This window comes from Miniopterus natalensis, chromosome 11 (assembly GCF_054644295.1).
Source record: "Miniopterus natalensis isolate mMinNat1 chromosome 11, mMinNat1.hap1, whole genome shotgun sequence".
Lineage (NCBI taxonomy): Eukaryota > Metazoa > Chordata > Mammalia > Chiroptera > Miniopteridae > Miniopterus > Miniopterus natalensis.
This window is the reverse complement of record NC_142091.1, coordinates 43977582-44003441: the sequence shown is the minus strand read 5'-3', so window position 1 is coordinate 44003441 and position 25860 is coordinate 43977582. Positions and strand designations below refer to the sequence as shown.

General features: G+C 46.5%; 1 protein-coding gene across 6 annotated transcripts in view; it reads left to right on the top strand.

Annotated features, from left to right (window-relative positions):
- DENND2B (DENN domain containing 2B) overlaps positions 1-25860 on the top strand; it is a 137426-nt gene that overhangs the window by 22433 nt on the left and 89133 nt on the right. For 5 of the 6 annotated variants that reach the window (XM_087821718.1, XM_087821716.1, XM_087821714.1 and 2 more), the window contains one exon: positions 15948-16036. The gene's annotated coding sequence lies outside the window, so the exon portion shown is untranslated. Of the gene's footprint in view, positions 1-15947; positions 16037-16536; positions 16716-25860 lie in introns of those variants that run through there. The other variant, XM_087821717.1, reaches the window with a different exon arrangement.

Here is a 25860-nt window from a genome sequence, read left to right as displayed (position 1 = left end):
TCCCTCTCCTGTGCTTATCCTAGTCCAGAGCCTCACAAAGCAGTAATGTGTGTGAATTGGAGAAAGCACTTCTGCAGGGAAGATCTCCCTCTTTTCTCGGCCATGTCTCATGGTTGGGATCTGGAAACTGTGGTGGGGTGTCTTGGGAAGCCTGCTGACAGGGGGAATGGGGAGAGCTTTATGCCTCTGAAGCGTGTCAGGGAGAATGGAGCTGGGAGGCGTGGAGCCCGCAGAGCCATCTGCTCACTAGCTTTGTTTTCCCATCACATGTTGGGCACTCACTCTGGTTCCACCCTCCTCCCTCAAGACATGGGAAAACAAATGAAGTCTCTTCGTGGAGAGCCACCAGCAAAATTATACTAAGCTTACACTTATGCTGAGAGGCCCAGGCCCGCCTTGGGTTTCTTTGGGGCCATCAATAGTTGAGGATTTCTCCAAGACTTGCTCACATTCAGGTATAGCCACTGCTTACTTGAAACCATATGGGGCCAGCCCAGGCTTGTTCTGTCTGGGCTTCTTCTGACCACTGTGCTTTTCTCTTCTTTGGGCTTCCACCTTCAAGGTCTCTGAGCTGTCAAAGTCCTTCTGAGGGCCCAGGAAGCTGTGGTAAGCTCTCGGTTTCCTTCTCAGCCGGGCACTTCTGGGAAGCTGTCTGCATTCCTTTCCGCAGACTCTGCCTCTGGGGCTCTGTGGAGTGCGGTTGCTTCCTGCCTCTGTGACAAGGAATGCTAAGGCCGTTTCCCCAAGACCAGTGGAGCCACTGCAGACAACCAGGAGCTCGAAGGTGGAATTTCCCTTTCTCGCAGTTCTAGAACCGGGAGCTAGCTTTTCATAGGGTGTGGTGACTCTTCTTAAAATTTTCTCCAGCGTGCTCCCCTGGCTCCTTGCTGCTCTGGAAGAGAGGGAGTGAGGAGGAAATTAGTTCTCAGTTTCCTGTGATCTTTGTTTGGCTCTGGAGATGGGTACAGAGGATGTCTTTTGTGAAGAAGGAGCTTAGAGGCAGGTGAGAGGCTCTGTCTTCTGGTTGTCCTATAACTGGGTGTCTTCCAGGTTTGGGTGTATTGACCCTCTGAATGGTTTATGTTGGCATCCTCTGGCCCTTTACCTAGTTTAAAGTCTAGAGAGCAGCAGCGTCAGCTTCTGGAAAGTAGAAATGGCCCAAGAAAGCGTCAGAAAGAATGAACATGTTTGGCAGAAAATGAGCCTGAGAGGGAGCCTTCTTGCTCTAGATACTATCCGTGTGTGTGTGTGTGTGTGTGTATGTGTGTGCATGTATGTGTGTGAGAGAGAGAGAGAGAGAGAGTGTTGGAAATGGAGGCTGGGAGTAAACACTTTTAATGAACAAAAAAGGGTAGTAAATTTGGAGAGGGAATCGAGGAAGCTGGCTGTGGAGAGCATGGAAGCTGGGAATTTTTGCAGAGATGTGTCACAGAGTGGCTGGAGGCCAGGAGTAGTGGAAAAGTGGGTTTGGGCATGCCTGATTCTGCTTGCACCCCTGGGTACCCAGGGTACCGTGCGTGTGATGGCCATGAATGCCTTTCTCTGGGAGTAGGGCTGGTCCCACAATAGCCCTCCCCACCCTTGAGCCACATGGGTTTGAACTGCACTGGTCCACTTATATGTGGATCCACCCCCCCAAATACTGTATTTTCTCTTCCTTATGATTTTCTTAGTAGCATTTTCTTTTCTTTAGCTTTCTTTTCTCTAAGTTTTAAGAATACAATATATAATACATATAATATCTAATCAACTATTTATGCATTGGTAAGGTGGTAAGGCTATTAGTAGTTAAGTTTTGGGGGAGTCAAAAGTTATACACAGATTTATGACTCCACGGCTGCTTGGCACCCCTAACCCCTGCACTGTTCAAGGGTCAGCTGTAGCTATGTGAGTCTTGCCTGTTGGGTCCTGGCCCAGAGTGTTCTGGGGCAGAGGCACTGGGTCTGAGAGTGGGCTGAGCAGCCAGAGTCTCCACCTCCCAGTGTGCTGGCTCCCTAAGGATGAGAAACATCTTTGCAGCTGCCAGTCCTCACTGGTGTGGCCTGTAGGTGTCTGTGCCCTGCCTCTTTAGGGCTTGAGAACAGATGTGGCTTAATTTGAAGCAGACCTACCTCAAGGGCCCAAATCTGAAATGTATATTACAGAATTACCGCTAGTCTTGGTTTTTCTTCCCTCTGAGTATTTCTTTATCTTCCCAATTACTGTCAGGAATTGTGAGCCGCCGCTGCTATCACACAGACTGATCAGGGCATTAAGAATGGAGCTAAATATAACTGTCTGCACTCGCTGCTCCCATGTGCTGCTCCGATGTGCTCAGGCGCATCCTTGGAGAAGGGGTTGGTTTGAGTCTGAGAGAGAGGGCCTTTCCCTCCAAGCAGAGTGAGTGAGAGCAGGGCGGAGGAGGTGGGAAGGTACTTGAGGAGTAACTCACTTCACCTCTTCCCTTCCCCCCACCACCCCGCATCCCCATCATTTCCTGTGAATGTTCAAGGCCAGAGAGAAAACTGAGATCTTGTTTTTCAGCCATTAGGCAGTCAGCACGGACTTGATGGTTTGTTTTTTGTTTTTGTTTTTTTTCAGTTTAGGCAACATTGTGATTCACATATTATATAAAGCTTCTCTTCTGACTGAGGGAATTTATAAACTATTGGGGGAGAAAAAATTTGTTAAAATTAGAGAATATCGAAGATCTTAACTGTTTGATCACTAATGGAATATGTTTACAGTTTAGAAACAAAGCTGTATCTTAAAACAGTAGGAAAACTTTGTAGGAGGAGGCAGGATCTTTTCTGGTCTTGGAGAGTTAGAGGACATTACTTAAGCAAAGGCAGGTTAGAAAGTGTCCTGGATGTGGAAAGTGGCAAGGACATGGAGAGAGTGTGGTGCTCCAGGGTCACCGGGAGGCTCCGCCTTGGGAGTGCTGGGTCTGGCGGAGCAGAGCTGGAAGTCTGGACTCTGGAAGCTCTGCCTTGTGCGGAGGGGATGGGGAGTGATGCAGCGAGAGTGGAATTTGTGGAAATCACTCTTATAGCAGAAAGTAGGATCATTTTGGAGAGGACAGAGACTGGCAGGAAGGAGACCCTCCAAAGAGTATGGAACGTCAGCAACAAGGAGAGAGAGGAAGGGGGTGAACTCTAGAGAATATTCAAACATGGATTAGGTGGGACCTAGACGTGGGATATTAAGGATGCAGCTGGGGGGAAAGACAGAGGATGCCAAAATTTCTGCCTGGTGAGAGTATGTTTATGAAGTGCTTTGCACTTTTCAAAGCAGTTTTCAGTCAGTAACTATCTCACAGTTGTCTGGGCTCTTAGAGTTCATCTAGTCTGGTTTCATTTTCCAGATGGGGAGATTATAGCCAAGAAAGGGGAAGGTACTGTTCCCAGTGCACGCGGCTATTCACGGCAGAGCAGGACCTCCAGGCTCGGCCTCCTATCTCTTGGGGGGCGTTTTAAAACAAGAGTAAGGTGGTGGGAAGAGTGGGGAGTCAGAGAACAGTCCTGTCTAGTTGGTAACGTTCGGTGATGACCAATCTTTCTGAGCAAAATTAAGCTTATTCAGAAGCATTCAGATCAGATCAGTGGTTTTACTACTAAGAAATTTTTTTTTTTTTTTGGAGAACCACTAGGTAAGGAGAATGGACTCCTTGGTTTCTTCTAGTTCTGAGTTTTTAAGGGTGCAGAAAAATAATCTACATGACAAGTATTGAGTCTGGTTTCCTGGGAGACTGTGTCTGGTTTCCAACGTGGTGCCTTTCCGAGGGGATTTCAAGAGTAATTTGACCCCTGATGGTTTTCACCTTATGTGTTGACCCCAGAACCTGACTACTGAGGAGGACACTCTGCTGTCAGCGGGCTTTGGCCAGTGGCGATCAGTAGCTGGCAATTCAGAATTCGCAGTTTCACTATGGCTCTGTTGACATCTTCCTCTCCCCACTTGCTTTTAACTCACTCACTCACACGCACACACACACGCATACATGCACACACACACACGCACACACGCACGCGGGCGCACACACACTTTCCTCCGTTCCCCCTTTCTGTCTCCTTCCGCTCCTCTTTTATTCTTTCCCCTTTGCTGTTTTTCTCGTGTCATCCCCCTTCCGCCATGAGTGTCCCCTCCACCCTTGTACTGTGTGTCTTGTCTAAACAGCTTCCTGTGTCTGAGCCACCTCCCCTCTTGGTTAAACTCAGACTTGCCTACAGCGAAGCACCTTGTTAATAGCGTTTTGTCTGTATTTCCTGAGGTGGGCACTGGTGCTCAGTGATCTGAGCCAGAATCTGGGGGCCATTCTGGGCCCTTCCTCGCCTCCACAGTCAGTCATCTTCAAGTCCTCGTTTCCTACTAAAATAGCTCACGGTCCTCCCTCATGTCCATCCGAATGCCCCACACAGTGGGAGAGAGAGCAGGGAGAGAGACCACGGGTGAAGAAAGGAGAAGAGATGAGGGTCCCCTTCAGTACCCTCAGAGCCATCTTGCAACCTTCCAGATCTCAATGCAGAATCTCCGTCTTTGCCCCTCACGCTCTTGCAGCTCTCCTGGGGTCTCTGACCCCCTCCGACTGCCTGGGAGCTGCGCTTCTGCTGCCTGCGTGTGTCTGGAGAAATTTTAAGTCTGCAAAGGAACAGTAATTTAACGAGCAGTGGTCACTTTGGGAGCGCGCAGGCAGAGTCGAGCCTCATCTTCTTGCTGAGCTCTCCCAAGTGGACTCTCCTTCCTCAGCTCCTGTGGGCCTTTTCCCTGGAAGGGGCGTGTCCGCGCCTTATGGCAGCGGATGGTATCTGCACTGATGATGTGTGGCTGCAATCTGTCATCCCCTTCAGGACTCTCAAATGGTTGGCTGACTTCCTTGGTTTGAGCAGAGCCAGTGTCTCCCAGCTACAGCCCCTGGGGCCCCACAGCTTGTGAGAAAGAAGCCTTCTGCTGGTATCTGCTGTGCTGGGGACAGTAGTCCTTGACCCTTTGTTCTTTTCACTCTGCCTCCCTCGTCGCAGTCACCAGCAGCGTCAGCCAACCGGCTACATGGGGTACGGACAATCACATTAACCCAGGGTAAGGAACCCTGGCACTGAGGGGACAGTAGGCTTTCTGAATTCTTTCTTTCCTTCAAAAGGCCAAGTGGTGCTCAAATATGTTTCTTGACATCCTGGGAGCAACACTCAGGAATTCCCCCCAATATGTTATTCTCAGACTTCCAAACAAGCTTCCTCCTGTTTCTGTCCTTCAGGACCTTAAATTACTCTCTCCTCTCCCTCCGCATTCCTTTGTTTTTCCTCTTATTGTCTTACCCATTTTTCCTTCCTTGCAACCTAGGGTCTGTTTTTCCCCTCTATTGCATAGATTCCTCTATGTTTTTTAAAAAAATATGTCTTTATTGATTTTAGAAAGAGAGGAAGGGAGAAGGAGTGAGAGAGGGAAACATCGATGAGAGAGAGAAACAAGGATTGGCTGCCTCCTGCACGCCCTGTACTGGGGATAGAGCCTGTAACCCGGGGATGTGCCCTAACCGGGAATCGAACCAGTGACCTTTCTGTGGATGAGACGACACTCAACCAACTGAGCCACACTAGCCAGGGCTGGTTTTTGTTTGTTTTTTAAATTATGTATTGGTTTTAGGTGTACAGCATAGTGGTTGAACAATCATATAATTTACATAGTGTTCCCGAATTCCTCTAAGTGAATGAATGTTTATAAGCACCTCTTTTTTTATACAAAAGTCAAACTAGCTCTATTCTACATAAAAATGTATTCTATAATACATACATCTAGTGCATGTATTATCAAGGAAGATGCTAATCCTTACATAAGTTAGAAACATCTAGGTTCCCACCCTTGGGGAAAAGAGAGAATGGTTTAAAAAATGGCATCTTTTGCTATAGGATGTTGATGTTTAATATGACACTCCTCTGTAGAGCAGGGCCAGCTCCATGTTCCTAGGATAAGGACTGGATTTTGAGGGATCACTGCTCTTCTCTCTCCCTGATTCTTGAGTCCTTGGAAGAAGCACCATGGTTTCCCGTTATGAGAGATAAGCTGGTATGTATATACCCCAGCAATGCCTGCCAGAGCTGACTGCTGCATTCCTACTGTCTAATGTTTCAGTTACAACAGTCAGACCGGAGTCCTTCCTCACAAACAGCTCTCAGATGACAGCTTAGTATAGGAGGTTAAAGATCCACAAGAATTCACCCTGATAGTTAAAAATATCACTTTGCAATTCTGATCATGGTTAACCATGGTTTGGGGAGATAATGGGTAAGAATTGTTCAGATTCCTGAGCTTTTCTGTGTCCTTGCTAAAGCTTGGATGGTCAGAGCCCCAAATGGGAGGTTCTGATGTGAGCAGCAGCCGGGACAAAGGGCAGATTAGGCAGGGCTCAGCTGTCTCCTTTTCTGTAAGCTTTCTTGCCACAAGTCCCCAGAGAGGACTCCATGGGGCTAAAAGTGGTAGTTTTCTATCTTCCTCTTCTGCAGGAGGACTTAAGAGGCTCATGAACCAGGCGTGTTCTCTTATTTCTGAGTTTAAGGGGCTACACAGACTTGATTTTCCCTTTTTCCTTCAGTGTCCTTGCTTGAGATGTTATCAAGACACCAGTTACCCCTGGGTCTGCAAATACAGTGTGTGTCCCCTGGATACACTATTGTTCTAACTAGAATGGAGCAGAGTAAGAATGGACCTCGTTTGACCTGTGCTCTGTATTTCAGTCAGTGAAACTTAATGTCACATTGACCCATCAGTTGACGCGTATTGAACCATTCCTCAGCTCGTTTTCACGAATGCCATTTTCATTCTGTTGTCATGTAGTTTTTTTCTAAACTTGTGTAAAGTGATATCTTTTGTCCTTTTAAAATTTCATGGTATGGTTATAGTTTGCGGAGGCCTTTTCTTTTTCCTGATTATATAATAGTATATTAATTATCCCCCCCAGTTCATGTGTCCTATGCATTTTTTGTTGTTAATCCTCACCTGAGGATATTTTTTCCATTGATTTTTTTTTTTTTTAGAGAGAGTGGGAGGGAGCGAGGGAGAGAGAGAAACATCGATATGAAAGAAACATTGAAATGAGGGAGACACACCGATTGCTTGCCTCCCGTATGCGCCCCGATAGGGACCGGGAATTGAACCTGAGACCCTTGGGTGCGTGGGCAGACGCTCTAACACTTAGCCACGCTGGCCAGAGCTATCATATGCATTCTTGATATGCAAGTCTTATCTAAGCCATTGACAAAAAAGGTGAGCACGGTAGGATCTAGAACAGATAGGAAGTGTCTGGACTTCTAGGAGTTCCAGAGTGTGGCTCCCTAGTTAGTATTGATCCATTTTGCTGCACTGTTTGGGCCCCACTGTCGTAAGTTTCCAGACCATCCAGCTACCAGTGTATTTCTGTTTTATCCACAAGATCAAGAGGTTTTTCTGAAATCCAGATAAATTGTGTTCCTGGCATTCTTTGATATATGTGTGGGCATATGTATGTGTTTATATGATGGGTAACATATACCATATACAAATACCTTGTAAATATGTATATTTTTAAAACCTCAAACTATTATTTATAGACTACTTGCTATCTGTTGCTAAGTGTTTTACATATGTTATTTCCTTTGTTCTTTACAATCATTCTATATTAATTTCATTAAATAAAAGTAATTAGTTTTTTTTTTTTTTTTTTTAGCATGACTTGCACTTAATCTCCAGTGATCAGTGTTTCCTTCTGTGACCTTGCCACGTTTCATAATTCATATGCTCTGTTCTGGAGTTTTGCCTACAACATTGCTAATTTAATAAATACTTATTCAGCCCTGGCTGGTTTGGCTCAATGGGTAGAGCGTCGGCCTGTAGACTGAAGGGTTCCGGGTTTGATTCCTATTCAAGGGCATGTACTTGGGTTGCAGGTTCCCCACCCAGGTCTGGGCGCATGTGGGAGGCAACCAATCACTGTACCTCTCTCACATGGATATTTCTCTCTGTTTCTCTCTTTCTCCCTCTCTTTTTCTCTCTCCCACCCTCCTATCTCCCTTCCACTCTTTCTAGAAATCAGTGGAGAAAATATCCTCAGGTGAGGATTGAAAAATAAATAAATAAATAAGTAAATAAAGCATAAGAAATACTTATTCAGCACTAACTATGTGTAAATAAAGCACTTACTATGTGTATAGCCTGTTGGAAATTTAATGACGAATAAGAAATGGCCCCTTGCTCAGAAGAGGTTATATGTGATTAAAAATATGCAGGAGTGAACAGTGGCTTGGTCAGGGAAAGAGGGAAAGCCAAGAACACAAAAGAGAGAGTCCTGAGTGTGAATGGAGTGCTGAAACTAGCTCACCTCCACAGTCCTAAATGGCAGTCTTCAGAAGCCACAGTGGTGGGATGTTCCAACTTAGAACCTCTTTACAAAGATGAAAGGTGTCCAATCGACTGGTGGTATTAAATCCTATCCCAGCACTCTGTTGGGAGTGTCTTTCTGAGTTTCAGGGTGAGGAGAAGGAGGCCTGGAAGGAGGGTCCACTTTTAAAATCTTTTATTTAAAAAATGTTATTAAAAATAGAGAGTATATTTTATACGTACTGTTTAAATGTGAATATTCATGTACCTATTGCCCAGCTGACTACTACTATTAGCTTTGAAATCTTTGTGAATAAATTCATTATTTTAAGAAAATAAACAAACGTTAAATTGTAGAAGTAAAATAGGAACAGTGTAAAGTATTTAGGACTTAGTAAAAAGGAAAAAGTGGCTAGCATGTGATTGTTTTGGTATAATTTTCTTTTTCACTTGTATGTATTTTTGCATTTTTAGTGCATTTATAGCTTTATTATGCATAATTAGCATTGTCAATGCTGTTTACGTCTTCACAGTCATCACCTAATTTTTAAACAAGTAATACATGTATGTGTTGTAAATTCAAAAGGTACAAAAAGATGTGTAGTCAAAGGCAGATCTTCCTTCCACCTTCTCCTTTCTTTCCCTAGAGCCAATCACTGTTACCTGTATGTGGATTATAGTCATCTTTTTTAATGGCTGCACAACAGTCCATCCAGTGCAGTGTTTTTCAATTTAAAAAAAATTATTGATTTGAGTGAGAGGGAGAGGCACTGATTTTTTGTTCCACTTATTTATGCATTCATTGGTTGCTTCTTGTATGTGCCCTGACCGTGGATCGAACCTGCAGCCTTGGCATATCACAACGATGCTCCAACCAAGCTACCTGGCCAGAGCCTACTGCAATGTTTTTTGGACTGCAGGTCACCAGTGGATTGGGAAATCAATTTAATGGGGCTCTAACAAGCTTTGTTTGTTTTCTTAATGAAATAGATTCGGAGAGAAAGTAGCAAGTAGAGAGCATCACACAGAGTAAAGATAAGTATTACTTGGAGTAACCTTTTTGGTTCAGTTTTCTACATACATGCAGGCATACACAGGTTCTCTCACATACGCACATACAATATTATAATATAAAATGTACTTTTTACTATGAGTCATGATGAAAAAGACACATGAAACTTACCAGTCTAGTAATGTTTGACGTGGAGGTTGTTTTTATGTGTTCATTATTATAAATAATGGGGAACATGCATTTTCCCCCTCATATTTGGAATTCTTCTTGGTGTAACTTCCTAGGAGTGAGGATATTGAGTGAAAGGAGATGAGCATTTTGACTGATCTAGCCAAGCTACTCTCCAAAAGCCACGTCCCCTTTCCTATTAATACACGCCATCGGGACTTTGTTCAGCATAGGTTATTTTTAATGCAGACATTTTTTCTGTGCATCATACATGTGTGTGTATTTTAACAAAATAAGATAATTTGCCCGGCCGGGCGTGGCTCAGCGGTTGAGCGTCGACCTAGGATCCAGGTGATCGGGGTTCGATTCCCGGTCAGGACACATGCCCGGGTTGCGGGCTCGATCCCTGGTCAGGGGCGTGCAGGGGGCAGCTGATGGATGATTCTCTCTCATCATTGATGTTTCTACCTCTCTCTCCCCCTCTTCTTTCCTCTCTCTGAAATCAATAAAGATATATTTTTTAAAAAAATTTAAAAAAACAACAAAAAAAATAAGATCATTTTTTTTCCCCCAAGTAATATAAAGTGAACACTTCCCTATTTTACTAAATATTCTTCTACAGCCACAGTTCTTATTCTGGGGGCAGCTTTTCTTGGATGTGGGGTGTTAAGGGTGCCTACTCTAGTAATTCTCACCCACCTTGATGATTTATACCATATATACTTTTATTTATTTATCTTTACGTTGGCTTTTTTAAGTTGCAAAGACACTTTCCCTAATCTTTTATAACTATGGTTCAGTTATCAACAGGTGTAATGTAAACTAGAGACTTGATTTGGGTTTCATTAGCTTCTCCCACTAAGGTCCTTGCTCTGTTCCAAGATCTGACCCAGGATCCCACGTGGCACTTAGTTGGTGCACTTTTTGTCTCCTCCAGTCCAGGACGGTTCCTCAGTCTGTCTTTGTCTTTTATGACCTTGACACTTTTGAGGAGTACGGTTAGGTGCTTTATGTAATGTCCCCCAAGTTAGGTTTGTTTGATGTTTTCTCATGATTTGATTGAGGTTATGGATTTCGGGGAAGAACGCCACAGTGGTGAAATGCCCTCTGAACCACGAGCTTCACATTGAGGACTGTGAGTTGAGTGGAGGTGAACCAGGGCTGGGAGGCTGGCAGACTGAGGGAGAGTGTGCTCAGCCCAGCATGAAAATGTCCCGAAATTGTCTCTCCACAGGGCAGTGGGATCTATTATAGGATAATTATAGGCTGAATCCCACACTTTTCTAGTTCAGAGCCTTAGGGGGTTGGGAGGGGGAGGGGGAGGAGTGGGAGATGGGTAGGAGGCTGATGGGATTAGGGCAGGAATGAGGACCTGGGAGAATTCCCTTCCATAAATGCCAGGACCTGTGCATGCATGGGCATTTCTCTGTTTTCCCAGGAAGGCTGTGTAAGCGTGTGTAACAGAAGCCAGCACACTGGAGGCCCTGCCAGATGTGCTACTCAGACGGGAGCGCTGGGATTGCCATCTGGAGGGAGACATTTATTTTGTTGATTCAAAGGCCCTAGTAGTGCCCATGAAGAGACTGCTTGATCTGCAGTAGGCAGATTGTCTTCCAAGAGAACTTAGATAGTGCCAATTCTGCTTTGTAAAGGCGGCTTTGTCTCACAAGATGGCCAGGAGTGAGCCCCTGGCAGAGCCTCAGTCTTCCAGGCACTGCCTGGGCCATTTCCTAATCTTCCCATCCCGTGCGTGGCGCTTTCTGCTCTCCAGTCTTCCCTAGGTAGGAAGCCTGACTGTCCCATCTTTTCCTCCAGGAAAGGCTGCCTTTTGTTGGTGACAGTCTTCTGTCTGATTCCAGGCAGATGACTCCAGAGCCCCAACCCAGGGGCTCTGCTGAAAGGGTTAGATGGAGACTCTGTGGCCCCCTAAAACAAGCTCTTTCTGCTGCTTTGGACTCATTCAGAAAACAGTGGGACTAGGTGACTCCAGTGGAACATTCAAGCTAGAAGGACCCTTGGAGAACAGCCAGTTCCAACAACCCCTCTCATCATGTGCAGGAAAAAGCTGAGGCCCTAAGGGGGACAGGGACTTGCTCAAGATCTCACTACCCTGGAAAGCAGGACCTGGGTTCCAGTGTGCTGACTCTCTACTCCTGGATTTTTAATTTCCCCCACCCCACATTGCCTCTCAGAGGTGGAAAAGGAAAATTGTAAAGCCCTAAAAGGACTCTTGTGCAAAACCTGCCTGCTCACATGGCAGCCAGAGCCCAGGTAGAATTGGGCAGGACACATTCTGATTCCCCATTACTTGGGTAGAATTGGATGTCTTCAGGGGAGATGCTGCTGGACCCCAGTCTCGCAGGCATTGGGAGCTAAGCTCAATGTGTTTATTGATTTTAGAGAGAGGATTGGTGAGGGAGGGAGGAAGAGGGAGAGAGAGAGAGAAAGAAAGAAAAATCAATGTGAGAGAGAAACATTGGTCGGTTGCCTCCCATACATTCCCTGACTGAGGATTGAATCTGCAACCTAGGTATGAGCCCTGACTGGGAGGTGACCCTGCCACCTTTTGGTGTATGAGATGACGCTCCAACTAACTGAGACCCCCGCAGCCAGGGCTCACTTGTTTTTAAAGAGACAAGAAAATATGATAAATTCTTCTAGTGACCAAGTCTAGAATCTAATTGTCATATACATATATATTCTCTTGGTACAATGTAGGTCTATCCCCTAAAATTCTCTCATCTTATGGAGGGGACCAACTGTTTTTGTTTCTTGGGGTTTTTTTTTTTTTTCCCTTCTTCGGTGACTCATTTATCCCACACACATTAATTGATTGCCCACTGTGAATGAAATACTAAAGTGGATAGATCAAGGGGCTCATGACTGTGAGGAAGACAGGATTACAAGTAACAGTGATAAAATGATATAAATACCCTAATAAAGGCATCTGCAAACTGTGGGATTGCAAAGCAGACAAACAGATTCTGCCAGGAGATCAAGAAATGTTTCACAGAGAAGGTGTTAACTGGGTTGGGCTTTGAAGGCCACCAGATTTTGCCAGTTGGGGAAGGAGAGGCACTCAGATAAAGGTAACGGCATGAGAGGTGGGGCAAGGGAGAGGAAAAATGCTGTGTTCACAGCACTAGGTGGTGTGCTGTGTGTGCCTATATCGGGGTGGTGGCAGCAGGGGATGAAGCCAGAAAGGATTTCAGATTTTGGTGGTAATGTAGCTCATGAGAGGAGTTTGGGCTTAGTCACACTACTCTTGCTGTTATTAAGGCTTTATTCCGCCCCCCCCCCCCCCCCGACAATAGTTTTCAAAAATTTTTTTTGGTAATGGACAAACATTTTTCAAACCTTTTATACCCATCACCAAATTTTAAAACATAAGATGACTTCTTCTTTTTTTGAGTAAAAATGTATTTTCTATAAGTACAGTGACCTGCACAGTGGAGGTGGGAGTGTTCTTGTCCCTGAATGGAGCTGACCTGAGAGAACCTTCTCATGCATGGGGCTCGGGCCATTCCTGTGTCCCATTTGGTTTGGCAGTGGCGCTGGTGGTGGAGCGCCTGTGAGTGGGCATGCTGGTAATGGGAGAGGCTGTAAAACCCGGGAGCACGCCCTCCCAAGGGTGACCTTACGAGGAAAGTTCTGGGAAACAGACCACAGGGAGACTTTACAGGAATTTTCAGTTGAGCCCATAGGCAAGGCACATGAGGGAAGGAGATGTAATTACAGTTTGTTAGGCTATGAAAAAATACAATGAGGGACATGAAATAGCTGTTGTTTCTTTTTCCTGTAGGACAGGAAGAAGTGGGATTTTATGCATTCACACAAGCAAATATTTACTGAGTGCCAGCTGTGAGGTGGGCCCTATACTGAATGCGGGAATTATGGTGGTTACCAGGGAACAGCCCAGCTTCCTCCTCCTATGGAATTGGGGGAAGACTGACATTAAGTAAAAATTTGCACAAATGCTCAATATCAGATTATGGTGAGTGCTGGCTGCGAAGGATACGCTCTCGGTTAGGTTGGAGGATCGTGGAGGAGTTCTCTGAGGAGATGGGAGGCAAGTCAAGGCATGGTGAGTAAGCGTCAGCCAGGCAAAGAATGGGGTGTGAGGGAGTGTCCCGTACAAAGGGAAATAACCTGGAGAAAATCTGGGAGTTTTGGGGAACTACAAGAAGGCCTGTGTAGCTAGCACACTGAGGGGGAGGGCAGGAGGCCTACTTAGAGGACGCTGGAGAAGGATCATGCTGAGCCTCATAGGTCCTGGTAAGAATTTTGATTTTATCCTAAGTGCTGCAGGAAATGACACCATCTGGTTTCAAGGTGATTCAGACAGCTTCGTGGAGAACGGAGTTGTGAGGGCAAGAGTGGAAGCTGGGGCAATTGGGAGGTTTTGGCCATAATTAAGGAGGGGGACTGGAGTGGCAATGGGGGTGCAGAAAAATGGACAGATAAAAGACATATTTTGGAAGTAGAATTATTTGGAATTGGGAAATGGATTGGATGTGGGGAGAGAGAGGTAGGGAGATGGATGTCTCCCAGGTTTCTGGCACAAGTGTGCCTGTGGGCTTCTCAACAGGTACTTAAGGCTGTAAGAGCCCTATCCTTCAGGACAGGTCAGGTCAGGTAGGATTGACCTGAATCCAGCCTCACAGAACCCGCAGAGTGATCCGCTGCCCTCCGGCTCTGCCCATATCCAGGAGCTCAGACACAGTAGCAGCACCCAAGCAGGGATTTCAGTTCTCCGCGTGGGGCCCTTCCTGCGTGTCTCAGGGCTGTGGGCCTGTATAATTCAAGTTTGCCACTAGGGGGAGCATGGCCTGCATCCTGCGTCTGGTCTGGAGGGCTTTTTGAAGTTGAGATGGCTTTAAAGACTGATTTTTATCAAGTGCAGTAGTAGTACTTGGCCATGGCCCTTGGCTCCTCATACTTCTTGGGAAAATGACTGACCCGTGGCAGGTGCTTAATAAATCTTGGTGATAATATTAAAACTGAATAATATCTTATTTTAGAAATGGATGGGCATCGCCTCTTCTTTCTCAGTATGGAGACTGGGCAAGTGGAATGTGTATTTTGAGGGTCAGAAGCAGAGCAGAGGGATGCCTGTTGGGAGTAGAAAGAGGGAAGACCTGAGTGATTTGATGGTCTTGAACTTGCCGTTTCATTCTTTCTTCCTTTGCAGACTTGAGACACTAGGGCCTGTGAGAGACTCCTGAGCTGGTACTTGGGTCAGGTTGGGTATTTCAGTGGGTGATTGGGGTGTGCACCCCCTTTGAGGCTCTGTGTCCTCTTCTTGGGGGGATAACAACTGTCCCAGGGTTTTGTTGTTTGTGGTGAAGAGCAGATGAGATGCATGAAGTTCTTAGCTTAGTGCCTGATTTAAGGAGATGCTTTCACACGTTATCCATTTTTATGCTCATCTCAGCCCTGTCAGTTATGATAGGTTTATACATGGAATCTGGAGGTTAGAGAACTTGCCCAAGGGCAAATAGTGGATCCAGGGTCTTCTTACTCCTCCTCTGCCTGGTGCTCTTGAAGCTACTCTGCTTAATACATATGGGAGAGAGTCAAAAGGCTTGGATACGATTTCTGGATCTGTTATTTTCTGGTTCTGGGACCTGGGGCAGGTCATTTGACCTCTCTTTTAGATTAAAAAAAATCTGTTACATTAGTATGATAACACCAGTTCTAACTTTCAGGCCTACAGTGTTGAACAGATGAGCCAAGAATTGTGAGAGTATCTTGGAAAAGTATAAGATAATTTATAGCTATAGGGCAGGACTTTTCCCCTCTAAAATGTGTACCAGTACTTCCACATCTCATAGATGCTATCATAGAGTTTTCAGACTTTTAAAAGGATGGTAGTCAGGCCTTCCTCACCATAACTCAGAAAGATTCTCCACCTTTCCCTGGGAACCCAGCCTTGTATTTTTAACTGGTTATCCAAAAAATTATTAGTTTTACATGGCAGTACTTTAGTGGAAAGTGCACTGGACTAAGGAACAGTGGACTGGTCTCTACTCTTAGTTCTTTGCACAACTAGCTTTGTAACTGTGGACTAAACATTTGGTCTCTCTGAGCCTCAGTTTTCCCATCTATAAAATGGCAATAATAGTACTTCAAAAGTGCACTTCAAAAGGTTTTAAGGATAAAACAAAATAGTGCATGTAAAAATGTTACAAAGCATAAATGTACACAGGAGGATTAAACTTGGAGGGCCTGCCTTGGCCCAGGTGCTATGCACTTTGGACAGGAGTAATACTGTTCCTGGCCATGACAGCTGCTCACAGGAAGCCTGGGCTATAGCTGCAGGCCCAGAACAGGGAAGAGAGATGACGATGTAGTTGCATCACCTTTGTTGCTCAGGTTATGACTCTGGACTTGCCCAGGACTCTCACTAGTCCTGACCTAGTGTCTTTCCTCTCCATTGCAGGAAGATGAGAGACTGCTTGGGCACCAGCACTAGTACCACGAGACCCTGTACTGGTTAAAGCCATCACCACGACCTGGGCAGGCAGTAAGGTAAGCAGAGAGGCCAGTCCAGGCGAGCTCCTGGGATATGAATGCATTTCTACCTCAGCTGTTGCCCGGGAAATCCCAAGTGCACAAACAAGTCAAGGCAATGCATCTGGGTCCTCCTACCCGTACTCCAGGACCCAGAGGAAAAGCTTGCTTCCCCTCCAAGTGATCCAGCCCCCCACCCCCCCGCCGGGATTCTTCCAAGTTATAAAAAATGAGACACTGGAGGGGAGGAAAACAAGTCCACTCACTGTCTTCTCCCTTCTCCCCTCTGAGCTGTTTAAGCAAGTTCCCAGGAGCAGCCCAGAGCCTTGTTTGACTGGAAGGGAGGTAGGAGGAGTGGAATGCGTGCAAAAACCAAGCTGATCAAAAGACAGTGCTGTTTCATGGAAGCCTCCCAGAACTGAGAGAGAGAGGGAGAGAGAGAGAGAGAGAGGGAGAGCGAGCGAGCGCTGGCGAGAACAGGGTCTCCATGACAACTGGCCTGGCCGGCGAGCAGTGCTCTGCTCACTTGGCTGGAAGGAGCTGCCACGAAAGGTCAGAGGAAGGAGCTGTGGGAAGCTCGGAGCAGGTATCAGAGCTCAAGTGAGTGGATTTGGGGGCCCTGGGCTCCCTAACAGACTGTGGTGTGAGCCAGACTCTGCCGAGAATGGAGTGGGCAGGAAAGCACCGGGACTTTCAGGTAAGGTCAGCTCTGGGCTCGGATTGTTTTTCTCCTGTCCCGAGCATAGTCTTGGGCTGCTTTCTGGAAGGCAGGCGAGTGTCTGTACTCTCTGCTCAGGGTTGGGGGCTCAGGAATGATGTCATGCACCAGCAGTTGGATTCTATTAGCTTAAGGAGGAGGGATACAGCCAATTTTCTTGACTTTGCAAGTCTAGCTGATCTCACTGTTGCTGATCCTGAAGTGGTTAGACTCCACTATAGAAATCATCTTACTTTTATTTAGAACAAAGGCTCAGAATATTTTACAGGAAGAATCTTATATAGAAAAAGTGAGTTTTCATCACTCCAGCATTCTGTTCATAGCCCTTACATGGAGACTCCAGTATCTTTTGAGTGGCTCCGTTTGTTCTAGTGAACACTGTCTGTTTTGTCTCTTGATGCTGCTATGTCTGACCTGTAATGAAAAAAAAAAAAAAAGCTAATTAACTCAGCTAGGAGTCTGTGGTAAGTTCCAACTCTCTCTGGAGCAGTTATTAGAACAGAGGGACTGTCTTAAGGATATCTAAACTGGGGTCGGTGTGTGGTGAGTGTTTGTGTGTGTGTGTGTGCGTGCGCCTGCCTGCCTGCTGGTCTCTCCCAGGTAGCTTGGTAAGAAGCAAGCTGTCCTCCCTCATTAATAAGGTCCATCACAGTCTTTCCTTAAAGATATATGGGTGGGGGGTCGGTTGGGGGCAGGTCTTGGGGTTGGAGGGCCTGCAAAGAGGTTTCTTATCCAGATATTTTAGAGTGAGCTCTCAGTGGCAGCTGCTAAAAGCTAGGCTGCCAGAGAAGACATGAGGTGCTGGGGTTGTGTCGATAGATTCCTTGGGTTAATATTTTAACCAGATCTCAGGGCACAAAGTGTGCTCCTACTCTGCTTGTCCTCTGTTTTGGTAAAACATGTTCTGACCTGGCAGAGTGGTGTGTGGTGAGTGCGGTGTGGCCTGGGAGGGGAGACCCATCCAGAAAGGCACTTCATAGGTGAAGGGGTAGCTAGGCTGTCAGTGATCTTATTAGGAGACTTAATGCAGTGGACACTCCCCGCAGTGGAGACCCATCAGGAGATGGGCTTCCACCTCAGTCATATTGTGTCTTAAACTTACCCCTGGACCTCAGGCAACTTTGGTTTCTCTGTGGGATGAAGGAACAGCTGCTGTCCTGGCTCTTCGGTTTTTCTTCTTGAACTTTCTGAACAGAATGTCTTTTGTATTCTGGCAAACAATGAGGGGGCCTTCTGATTCACTCCGGGTCAGCTTGCCAATGCAAGCATCGGCCGTCCCCAGTGCGCTCCCTGAATGTGGACATGTGTGCGTGAATGTTGTGGCCTGAGGGCCCACAAGGGTGAACTCAGTGGCCCTGGACCTCAGATGGGCCACTTCTAAAAGGAGGCCTCTTTTTATTAAATGTAAGGGATCCTCTGCTTGGTTGAAATATGTTTTACTGGGGGATACGATATAACTGTTGGTTGGGATGAAAGCGGAGGGTGTAAGGTGGAGGCCTGAGTCAGTGGGCCCTTCAGTGGGCAATGCAGCCCCAGGATCTCAGTTCTCCTCCACTCATGTGGTCGTGGGTGGGGCTCCTCTAGCTCTATTGCCCCACACGTGGGAAGAGGCTAGCAGATGATCTTTTTTTGGATGTTGCAGGCAGTGGATTTGGGGTTAGGACACTTGAGTCCATGGCCAGGTTCTCAAGGTGGACACGGGCAAATCCCTCAACCTCTCTAACCCTCAGATTTATTAGCTGTGGGATGGAAATAATGATAAAACTATTTCGCAGGATTGTTGGGAGGAGCAAATGAGATAATTTCCATGAAAGTAATTTTAAACAAGCCAAGTCTTATACAGTGTAAGATGAATTGAAATTTGAAGGAAAGTTCAACGCCCTTCTGGAAAGTCACTCTGCCTCTTTGCTCTGGTCTCCCCGTTTATAAAGTGCCTCCTTCTTTTCTGCATTTATAAAGAAAAATGAGAAAAACCTTAGAAGACTTCTTTAAGATGTTAAAGGAAAAAAATTGTGCTTTCTTGGGTTGGGAAGTTTAGGAAGAGTGGTGTTCACTGTAGACTTTGAGCCTCATGAATGACCTTCAGAGATGACCCTTTGCTTAGGTGACTGGACTCATGTGTTTTAGTACCGAGGAGAGGGATTTCAAGAGACCCTTGGCTTTTTCAGTGCCCCACAGCTACCTGCTGGGTTCTGCTGGGGAGAGTGTTTTGCTAGGGCAGAGAGAGGCTTTGCTCCTGTGTCCTGGGTTTGAAAGGCGGGGTTCTAACCGGCAGGAAGCATTATTGCTCTGGAAGGCCCCTTGGGGGCTGGGCAGCTCTTTCAGGAACTTGTGCGGCCACAGCTTAGAGGGAAACAAAAAAGAAAGAAACAAGGAAGTGGGAATTCCAAGGGCAGAGATATTTGATATGCCCGTAGGGCTGTGCCAAGGACAGAATTGCAGGGGAGGGGAGACTCCAGCAAGGGCACCCCAGGTCTGTCCTCATGAATCTGTAGGGCTCATGGAATACTAGGTGGGAACACAGGGAGAGGCAGGGTTGTCAGATGGAAAACCCTGCCAGCCATGCCCTGGAGTGGTGTCTGGGAGGAAGCCCCTGAAAAGACCAGAGTAGGCAGATTTTTTTTTAAAACAACAGAGCCCTGTTTCCAGGTGAATCACGTTATAGCAGCTTCTAAGGCCTGCAGGAGTTGTCCACAGCTTGGACTGGGGCTGCAGCTGTCGCCTACTCCTTGTCAGTCCAGCTTCCCAGAGCTGAGTCACATATTGGATCCCTCAGTGTTCCTTAAGGATTAAAAAGTAGCATTCCTGTTCTCTCTTTCTGTTCCTCTACTCCCCTTTCTGCACACTATCCCCGGGCTCCCTCTTCTCTCTAAAATTAGAATGAAGTTGAAACTTTGAAATACCTTGGAGGACAGGCCAAGAGCATCCTTAATTCTGCTGGCTTTGCTCCTGTCCCTGGAATAAAGGGCTTGGGTGTACAGTTTGGAGGGGCACCCCACACTCCAAATATCAGGGTAACACTGCTGGCCTAGAACTAAGAGGCTGTGCTCCATTCCCCTCCCCCCCGATTCTGAGAAGTATTTTGAAGAGGTCTGCCTGGCACCTGAGGGAGGTGGGAGGATCTGAGTCTTGGGCCTTCCAAAGCACCTCCCTGCAGGCTGGTGGGACCTGAAGACTGAAGAGCATGTCTTCCTTTTGCTTCTCTTAGCTGTTCCCTAAGAGACTCCCGATTGGGCCCGAGAGAGTTTTCTGAGGCAGCCAAGCAAAGGGAACATGTATCTGAGCCCGCAGGAGGTCGGGCAGCAGCCCTGCGGAGCTCTGGGTTGGCCTCCCTTCTGTGTTCTGCATTGGCTGGGGGGGAGAGGATGTGTAGGGCAGGCTGGGGTGGGGGGGAGGGGAAATCTGCTCGCAGATAATTGAGTTCTTTGAGTTAGACTGAGGAACCATGGAAAGTGGAGAAGGGGCCAGGAGGGCATGAAAGAAAAAAAAGACCATCTGGCATAGTCTGCAGGGATTTCTCTCTAAAGCCTGTGGGAAAACTTGAATTAGTGTGTGCCTTCTTCTGGAGGTGGGAGGGGGACTTTGTGCATTTATTTTATGCTGAGGAGGAGACGCTGTGTACATGCGTCTCAGTAGGTGGGTGGAGGAAAATGCTGGGTACATTTGTCTTAGGGCAACATGCCACACAATATTTTCTGATTGAAAAAACCTGGGGTCTCTATTTCTAGCCACAGGCCCTAGAAAACTCCCCTGTGTGTGTTTGTGTGTGTGTGGAGGGGAGAGGAAGATGTTAAATGAGTCTAGACTACATTATTGAAGGATTTTTCCAAAGATCCCTTCTCTTATTTTTTTTGGCTCTGATACACTGTTGTTGAGGGGCTGTTGAAATTATCACAATATTATTCTCATCTAAAACTGTCCAAATGTTGATTGTACTTTCCCTATAAAGGGTGAATTATACGCAATTAGGGTCTGAGGCCTTCTCAACCAAAGCTGACCTATTCCTAAGGGTTTGTTATGAAACCACCCCACTTTTTCAAAGATCCAGACTCTTGTTCTGTGTGAGTTATCCCTGAAGGGGTTTGTATGTGAGCTGGAGATTCACTGATAGGAAGCAGCACAGTGAAGGAAGGACTGTTCGGGAAAATGGGATGAATGGAAGGTTATGATAATCAAGATCTGAGACAGTAGGAAGACTGCTAGAAGGAAGAAGGAGAGAGGCCTGGAGAAGGAGGTTGGAGAGAAGGCAGTTCTCAGGGGCAGCCAGGTGAGAGAGAGAAAGGGGACACCTGGGCCAACCTGGGAGGCCTTCACAGTTGAGCAGAAGGCTGGCCGGTGCCCATGGGACTCAAGGAGACAGTGCTGTGTAGGCTCTAATAAGCACTGGGAGGACAGGGGTAAGTGGGGGTGACTGGCACTGGGGTTGACACCCCTGTTCATTTGTTCCTGGGCTGGGCAGCATCTCTGGTGCCCATATGCTCTCTTGGTCTGTTTACCCATTTAGTCACTGAACACAGAGGATCTGGGCCAAGAGCTGGGCAGGATCTAAAGAATTATCAAGTGTGGGACTTATGCCCGTCTATGTTGTGTTAGATGTTGTAATTATTTCCTCCCCAGAGTGGGCCTCCATCTGTGTGATTAAGAGAGAAGACCATGGATCTGCTGACGTTTTGGGTTTGATGGTAGATTAATGACCATCTCATGCATTAGGCTGGGAAAAGAAGGAGGGTCCAACTCTTAGATGCTGGTTTAAAGCACTGTTTGAATGATGGAAGAGAGCCAACTGAAGGACTAGAAATATGAGGAGGGTGAGGGTTCTCGGCCTGTGTCAAAGCTTTGCTGAGAGTGTCAGACGATGGGGTGTGAGGGAAGGGTGATAGGTAAAGGTAAATGGGAAAATTGGAAAGTACTATGAAGTTGGCTATGAAGTTAGGACTCTTTTGCTTCGTTCAGGAACTGAATTTTAGTGTGCTTACTTGTGTCTTGTAACACAGGCCCTCATATGGAGTTCTGATAACTGAGTTGTATAGGTTGCTTTTAAATGAGTCAACCTGTGATGTGTTTGTTCAGCTGGATATTCAGTGAGTATTTTACATTCAGTGCAGCAGTGCAGTGATTAAGAGCTAGAGCTCAGGAGTCTTCTAAGTCTGCAGTTAGAACCTGACAGTACTATTTACTAGTTGCGTGACCTTGTGACCTTGGGAAAGTTACTTAATTTCTCTGAACCTCAGTTTTCTGCGAGGCATCTGTAAAATGGGTATCGGAATACTGTACTTAGCTTGTTAGAGTTGTGGTGAGGATGACATAAAATGACACCTGTAAAGCTTCATCCCAGAGCCTGGCACATGATAAATGTTCAGTGCTTTCCATTATGATTACCAATTTAGAGCAGCATTTCCAAGAGAGTAAGGCTGGCACCTCTTGATCAGGTTGGGGTTACTATTGCTGGGAAAGTCAAACCAGATTCTTCTTTTATTTGGTATGAGTTTCCACTTTGCATTTTCTTCACCTTTCTGTCAAAACCCCAGGGGAGACTCTGAGGTGGTCCTTCTCAACCCACCTTCACAGGCTCAGCTTTATCTTCCTGTAGGATGCTTTCCCTTCACTGACAAGGGAGACTAGAACTGCCTCTTGCCTGCCCCTTTCCTGCAGGCCAGCCCACGTAGGGCTCCTGAGGTTCTCCTTAACCCAGCGCCGGAGGCCCTTCACCCACTGCTCTTAGTGCTCTGGACACAGGCTACCGCAGCGCTCCTCTCTCCACTTCCATGAATTCCATCTCTGGAGGTTGGTCATCAGGCTCTTCTTACTATCTGGGGACCTCTCGCGAGTTAACCTCTGTGAACCTTAGTGTCTTCAACTCTGAATTGGGAGTATTGTTCCCATCTCAAAGATTTGCTATAAGGGTTAAATGAGTTAACTTATATAAAGCACTTAAGAACTAAGGTTCCTGGCACGAATATGATCTCAGTAAGTGTTAGCTGCTGCTGTTGTTAGAGATCGCTCCTGCCTATGAATTTCTTTGCCTGCACACAGCAGGAGAAAGAGCCCTGGCTAGGCAGACCTGAGCTTTAGTCCTGGCTCTATCTATGACTTGCCGGATGACCCTGGGGAAGTAACTTGGCTTCTCTAGGCTTCAGTTTCCACTTCTAGAAAGTGGGAGGTTTGGATTGAGCTTTTCCATCAACATTCTGACTTATTTTTCCAACTAAATTCCCTGAAGTTCTTTGAAATTAAGTATAATATTCTGTGCATTTTATTTCCCCAAATTGGCCAAAGTATATAGTTTATGCTTTAAAACTATTTGAGTAACTTTTTTTAAACCCCAGCAGCCAGATTTGAGGAAGCATTTCTACTTGGTGCTCTTGCTTGGAGGTTCAGGAACCTGTTCTCAGGTGTGCAGGGCTTGGCTGCAACATGTATAATGAGGCTCCAGCCCTCAGTGAGGTAGAAAGCCCACCAGGTCTGTCAGACAGGAGGTGGGTACCACTTGGTGCCCCTGGGAAAATTTGGGCTGAGATATGTGTGGAATACTCATTTGTTCTGCTGTGCAGACTTAGGCTAGCTCCATGAATAATACGCCATCCCTGGTTCCTCCCCTTGGCCGAGAAAAATGACAGTGGCCTGTCATTGACCCTCTGTCTCCTTCAGAGTTTTGAGTTAGCCAGTTGTGCTCATAGACAGACCCGTGTGTGAGGGGAAGAGTCATCCAACGGATGCGTGATGTTTAGAGCCTGGGGGTTAAATTCTGGCTCTGCCACTTACTAGCTGTGTGAGCTCGGAGAAGTTACTTACCCTGCCCCTGGCCCTGCCCCTGCCCCAGTGCCTCTTCTGTAAAATTTCATAGGGTTGTGAGGCCTAAGTGTCAGGTGCTTAGAATAGTACCTGTATCTAGTGCTGGATGAAACATGAGCAATTGCTGTAGTTATTACTTCATTGTAAGCCAAGCAGAGTTTGTTTCTGAGTGGCTAGCCTGTCGCGTTTATTCTGCTGAGAAATGTGAGGCGATATCCCCTTCCTCTGTGTCTTGGACAGATATCTAGTATCAGCAGAGCAGTCATCAGGGTCCCCCAGTAGGTACCTAGGTCATAGCTCCTGTACCTTGCTGTGTGAAGACATGTATAAACCAGAGGGGAATCTGGCTGAAGCAAAGGAGCATGGCTGTTGAAAGGCCCCTCTCTGATGAGTAATGTGTGCTGTATGGCACTGGGGTAGGGACAGGGCAGAACCCTGTGCGAAAGAGCAAGGAAGGAGTTGGGCTAAAGGAGAGTGTAAACTCGGAGAGCGCTGGATATGAAGAGCGGGCAGGTGGCTGTGGCTGAGATAGTAAGCGGCGTCATGAAGCTTCTGGCGCTTTATCTTCCCAAGAGACCTGTTGACTCCCGGCCCCAGCAGCAACCACTCGGACCACTCTCAGAGGAGCGGTGGATTGAGACAGGGGGTCTTAATCTGTTCCTAACAAGAATAGTAGCCTGCACTGCTCCGCGCATCTTATCTGCAAGTGTAATTATAAAGAGATTTCCTTCTCCAACTGCAAGAAACAGGAACTTTCGCTGCCAAATTTAGCAGCGTGTTTTAAGTCCCTCAAATCTCCTTTGAGTGCTACCAAAGCTCTCAGCTTTGTTGTTATCTCTTGTTGAAATACAGCCGGGGAAGGTCATATCAACAGTGCCAATTTATGGGCCTGCTGAACCCAGGCAGGCCCGGGGCAGAATGGGGAGTTCCTGGGAGTAGGTGCTTCACGCGTTTTTCCTTTGAGTGAGGCTGTTTATAATTTAAGGTTCCTTTTGCTTGAAAAGACCAAACTCTGCAGATTAGGGTCAAACATTTTATTTCTTCTGTTTTACTTCTGGAGGTTCCCACAGGCAGGAGCTGAGACTCCACAGTAGCTCCCTGTATACTCAGGAGAAGCTCGGCCTTGGCGGTACTTACACTATGCCCCACACTCCCTATTGGAGGCAAGTTTTCCTGGAACAAAGTTTTCCCAGGGTCCCCCACCCTCTTTAGTTCTTTGCCAATTTTTGACCTACTGTGTGTTCTGAAGGAGTGATTAAAAAAGGCAAAGACCAAACGGTGTACAAACCACACATGGGACTTTGTACTCACTTGTAAAGATCTGGGGTTAAGAAGGTCAGACCCATGTGTGTCTGTATTTGTTCATTTGGCAGAATGGGTGCCAATAAGAAAGGTAATTAAAGAACCTGACTGGCCCTGGCAACTGTAAAAAAGTGTGGTGCTTGAACACGAGAGGAAAATACCTGGGGCAGCTCAGAGGAACTTGGCAATGGCAGTGACCGTGGTTTGCAGTCTGTGACTTGACTGACTCAGCTGCTGTGGTCAGAGAATTGAGGCTTTGGAACCTAGAGAGGGAACAGAGCACGGAAGTTCATTGTTTTCTTTGCCTCCTTCTAACCCCCGATTCACTCACCCCTTTGGGTTCAGACATAAATGGCAAGACTGCCAGAGGAATTGCTGTTTTTGAAGTGGAATGGGCAGCACTGTGTTGCCTGGGTTCCTGCCTCTGAGTCGGTCTTCATGCTGCGCAGCTGTCTGGGAGCCAGCTGCGAGGATGCTGGTGGGAAGGGTGGTGGGTTTTGTTGACTAGTCAAGTGCCCAAAAGGAAGTGGCAGGGATCGAGTTAAAAAGACAAAAAGGAGGAAAAACCAGAAATGTTTGTTTTATTTAAATCTCATTCAATGGAAAGAGAAAGCTTTTTTTTCAATCTCAAAATCCGCATCTGTTTGGTAAACCCAGGTGGATTCAAAACCAGTGATATACAGACTTCTTTTGACCTGAAAACCACCCAAGATCAGGTGGGTTTCTATATAGCTTTGCTGGAAGAAGTTGAGCCCTGGGAAGCTGTAGACACTAAAGGGGAAAACCATGGAATTACGTGTATTTTGTCACAAATGAGAAAAATTGGTGGAGGTAAAAAAAGAAAAAAAAAAAGCTATGGAGACTGTACCACCTGTGACATCCTCCCAGCCCCTGCCAGCAGTTAATGTTTTGTCAGTGGGAGAGTTGGGATAACTTTTTCTGTGTTCCCCAGGGGTTCCTTTCTCCTCAGCCTTTTCTCTTTTTAATTTACAGTCTTTCCCTGACACTCCATCTTCTGCTACCAGTTAGT